Raw genomic sequence first — 5,026 nt, 5'->3', positions numbered from 1 at the left:
TCAGACTACTTCAAAATGGTGTCTAGATACAAAGCCCTAATAACTTATATATTAAAAAACAAAAACAAAAACCTGAGGCTGTGTATATACAGACTTCTGAGTTACTATTAAGGCCACTTGCTATGCTGAGTAGCCTGTCATGTTACTTAAACACTATAATTATAACACAATAAGTGTCCCGTAACTCATCAATTTACATTCTAGCAGCAATTTGCTCACTCATGTCCAAATATTCAAGATTACTCTATATGTTTGCTTAAATCCAAATGAGCCATTTTAAATAGTAAACAAAACATTTTATACTGCTTTGTTTTTTAAAAAATAAGATGAATTTGTGAATGAAATATTTTCTTCTTTATTCTTACTTCAGAAACAGTTACTCCCTTTCTTATTCTTAATCAGAAGTTAAGACTATAGACCCTGAATCAGATTCAAATCTCAGGTCTACCACCTCTTAGCTGGGCAACTTTGGGAAGTAGTATGACCTCTCTGGGTTCTATCTAGATAGTGGGGATGACAATGACAGTAATAACAAGAAGTATAACACTGACCTCATTTAGTAATTATGAGAATTAAACAATTTTTTTTATGTAAAGAACTTTAGGCTCTCTGCTCCTTTGACAGACAGCTGCATCTTCTGGTGCAGTGCCAGGGACACATGGTGAAGGTCAGAGTAAATGGATTTGGCCATATTGGGCACCTGGTCAGCAGGGCTGCTTTTCTCTCTGGCAAAGTGGTTATTGTCGTTATTAATGACCCCTTCATTGGCCTCAACTACATGGTCTACATGTTGCAGTACGATTCCATCTACAGCAAATTCAACAGCACAATCAACAGCACAGTCAAGGCTGAGAATGGGAAATTTGTCATCAAGAGAAAGCCCATATCATCTTCCAGGAGCAAGAATCCTGTCAACATCAAATGGTGTGGTGCTGGTGTTGAGTATGTTGTAAGGTCCACTGGGGTCTTACCACCATGGAGAAGGCTGGAGTTCATTTGAAGTGTGGCCACGAGGGTCATCATCTCTGTCCTTTCTAATGATGCCGTGTTAGCGATGGGTGTGAACCACGAGAAGTATGACAACTCCCTTAAGGTTCTCAGCAGTGCCTCTTGATGCTTGGCCCCTCTGGCCAAGGTCATCCATGATAACTTCGGTATTGTGGAGGGACTCATGACCACAGTCCAGGCCATCATTGCCACCCAGAAGACCATGAACAGCCCCTCTGGGAAGCTGTGAAGTGATGGCCATGGGGCTGCCCAGGACATCATCCCTGCTTCTGTTGGCACTGCCAAGGCTATAGGCAAGGTCATTCCTGAGCTGACTAGGAAACTCACTGGCATGGCCTTCCAAGTCCCCACCTCCAATATGTCAGTTGTGGATCTGACCTGCTACCTGGAGAAAGCTGCCAAACATGATGACATCAAGAAGGTAGTGAAGCAGGCATTGGAAGGCACCCTTAAAAGCATCCTGGGTTACATCAAGGACCAGGTTGTCTCCTGTGACTTTCACAGTGACACCCATTCTTCTACCTTCGATGCTGGGGCTGGCATTGCTCTCAATGACCAGTTTGTCAGGCTCATTTTCTGGTTTGGCAATGAATTTGGCTACAGCAACCAGGTGGTAGACTTTATGGTTCACATGGCCTCCAAAGAGTAAGAGCCCCCTGGACCACCAGTCCCAGTGAGAGCAGGGGGAAGAGAGAGGCCCTCAGTTGCTGGGAAGTCCTTGCCCCAACTCATCCCGTAAGACAGTGAGAATCTCATGACCTCTACACAGTTTCCATCCCAGACCCCCTAAAGAAAGGGAGGGGCTTGGGGAGTCCTAATTTGTCATGTATCATCAATAAAGTATACTGTACCCCAAAAAGAAACCAAACTTCAAACTATACTTACACATAGTGCTCAAAAAACATCATGTACTACTATTAGTTATTAACGTCTTCATATTTATAATGCCTTAGCATGATCGCTGGTCTATCTGTAATACTCAGTCCCCACTCACTACTATATTTTTTTCTCCTTTTCTTCCTTTTTGCCTCATTTCTTCTGACCATAGTTGGTAAATAAAAATTGCAAAATATTTAGAAATAAAGAAGATATGTGATATCTTTCCATCTAAGCACATGCACTATAAATATTTTGGAATGTTTTTTCTCAGTTCCCACAAGGTATATATATACACACTGCTATCACGTTATATGTATAATTCTAGGTCTTGCTTTATTCACATAATGTTAAAAAATTTTTAAAAATACCTTCATTACAATAACAGTTTAAGCTATAAATATATAATAGGTTTTAATAGTTTAAGCTATGAATTTATACTAGGTTATTCAACAATCTTCCCATTGTGAATCAGTTAGCTTATTTCTATCTCTTTTTCTTTTTCTTCTTTTTTTAATTCATGATAGCTAATGCTATGATTCATTCACTCACCAAGTTAGAATCTTTTCTGGCTAGATGATAAAGTAGGGAACAAAAAGGACAAAAGCCCTACCTTTGTGGAACTAATGTTCTAGCTGAGGAAGGAGCAATATACAGATGACCTCTCTGTACATATAAAGGAATGGCATATGCTATAAAGAACACAAAAGTAAGATATGGGTATACATGGTAGTGGGGAGGCTTTTAGAAAAGCTGAATTTGGAAAGTCTCTCTGGGGAAAAGATATTTGAGCAAACATTTGAATGGAATGATTAAATCATAAAAATTCTGGTGCGTAAAACTCCTTATTGCAAATCTTTTTGACTATTTGTATTTCTGTATGTGGATGAAAATCAATAAATGTAAGAAATGTACGTAATTTCATGTCCTATCCTAAAGTCGCTCCCCAGCAGGCACTTAACATAAAAAATCTAACATTATACCTCATTACCAGCGCAATATAAACATTCTCAACTCAGTGGTTCCCACATGAGAGGTTCAAAATATGGCTCAGAGAGTACCATGAGTACTCAGGCCAATTTCCTTATCTGGTAGGTTAGAGGTCATATATCTGAAAACCAACTTTGGTTTCGTATTTGCCAGCAAAATCCTCACCTTTCTATAAAAGAAAATGTAATCAACATCCATGGATATGATTTGAACAGGTTCATCTCTTTGGGTTCAAGTTTATTGGCAGCAGCATACCTACTTATCTTTATACTTATGAAACAATCCAAAATATCCTGTGGAATCCCAGTAGGCAGAAACCTGTTATATTCAGCAATATGTAACCTGCAAAGGGTTTCTGACAGAGTGCATAATGGAGATTGCCTTTGCTTAGAACTTTACATAATCACTTACAGTCCACCTTCCTGGAGAAGTTCCCACATTCAGCACTACAGTCCTTTGATCACAATGCAATAGGACAAATGTCAGGAAATACATTCCCATAAAGTGAAATAAATCTTGTTCTTTAACCCAGAAATGACTATAAACATTACCTTCATGGAAATTTCTCTCATATGCATATTCTCAGCTTCTGCAAGGAGAACACTGAATGACAATTAGGTAGTGGTGTTTTAATTGAAGACAAGATTAAACCTTACTTATCAGATTCTCACATAGTGCAAGCTGATCATTTTGGTCTGTATGCTATAGTCAAGACATGACACATTGACCTCAAAGCATTCGAGAATTGTTTAATTTTCTTTGACTAAAAGAAAAAATGAAATGGATTTTAGTACATTGTCTCGAGAAAGAATTATACAGTATTTATCCTTTTGTAGTATGCTTATATATTTAGAAATGGCATTTTTTTCTTAACATTTCCTTTTGTAATATAACACTGTAGGTTTCTACCTCACATAGATGAGAAGTTGCAGAGCTTAAAAAACCTAAACAAATACTTAGTTACAAGTCCAAGCTTCATTAGATTCAAGAGTAGGAAATAGTGATTAAGAAAGGGAAGAAAAGCAATGAGATGAGAACGGATCTAGAAACTATAGAGGAGAATTATGTTAACATCGGGCATGTAAGGGTCAGAAGTATCATGAGAGGAGAAAGCAGAGAGAGTAGAAAAAGAGACCTAAATCATAGATAGAAATTAAGAGACAAGAGGGAAAGAAAGAGAAAATAAATGTCAGTAGAGAGGATTGTCAGATATCAAGTAATAATTTAAAAAATGTCAGAAAGGGCAGAGAGGGGAAGTAAAAGATCTAGAGAAGAGGTAAAAGACCTAAAGTCGGGGTTCTTTTGACGGAAAATTACACAATATCACTACAACTGTGTTGCAATTAAGAAGAAAATATCTCAACGATACATAAGTTTCTCAGAGAACACAAGACATAAAAGTTACCAGATCTTTCCAAGGACTAGCACCAGGAACTAGAAAGCTGACAGTGTCAAGGATTCTTTTTCTTCTACTCTTCCCACTGGCTTCTGGTTGGAAGTTAGGTTTTTCTAATGTCTGCCTTTCATTGCTAGTTATTTATCAACATCAAAGAGTGCTAGGATTTCTGAATTTTAATCCCAAATTATCAAAGATGATCATTCAATCCAGTCAGGTCAAGGATCCACCCCTGGTATAATTGCTTCAGTCATTCTTTATGAGGGAGTGATAATTAAACTGAGATGAGTTAGTCTTCCACCTGTGGGAAAGTTCTCAGGGAAGGAAGTCCTGGAATAGGTAGGAAAGTTCAAAGATAGCAACTTCTTAGAAGTAAAGAAGATAAATGAAAGGAGTAATGGGAGAAAAATGCCTGCAGTCAGTATAGGAGTTTTGAAGAAAAACAAACAGGAGGAGAGAATGGGAGAGACAGAACATGTTAAAGAGGAATCAACCCAATGATAACCACAGTGCCTCCCCTTCATAAATTTGTTTGTGAAAACTACCTAACACCACAGAAACTGATTTTCTGCTCTGCATTTTTAGGAAGAATGAAATGCCTACTAATGAGTTCACATAACGTAATCTTCCACAACTGACATATTGAGGGCAAGGATGACTTTTTTTTTTCTGATTGTGGTGAGAAAATTAACAGGGGATCTACCCTTGTAATAGATGTTTACATGTACAATATAGTACGATTAACTATAAGCAAAA

The 5,026-nt window shown here is 37.9% G+C and overlaps 1 pseudogene; it reads left to right on the top strand.

Moving 5' to 3' along the window:
• The first annotated feature begins 658 nt into the window (after positions 1–658).
• On the top strand, positions 659–1,657 carry LOC113255903 (glyceraldehyde-3-phosphate dehydrogenase-like; annotated as a pseudogene).
• The last annotated feature ends 3,369 nt before the right edge of the window (positions 1,658–5,026 follow it).

This window comes from Ursus arctos, unplaced genomic scaffold (assembly GCF_023065955.2).
Source record: "Ursus arctos isolate Adak ecotype North America unplaced genomic scaffold, UrsArc2.0 scaffold_21, whole genome shotgun sequence".
Lineage (NCBI taxonomy): Eukaryota > Metazoa > Chordata > Mammalia > Carnivora > Ursidae > Ursus > Ursus arctos.
Note: the sequence above shows the minus strand (reverse complement) of the source record. Positions and strands in the feature narration are given on the sequence as shown.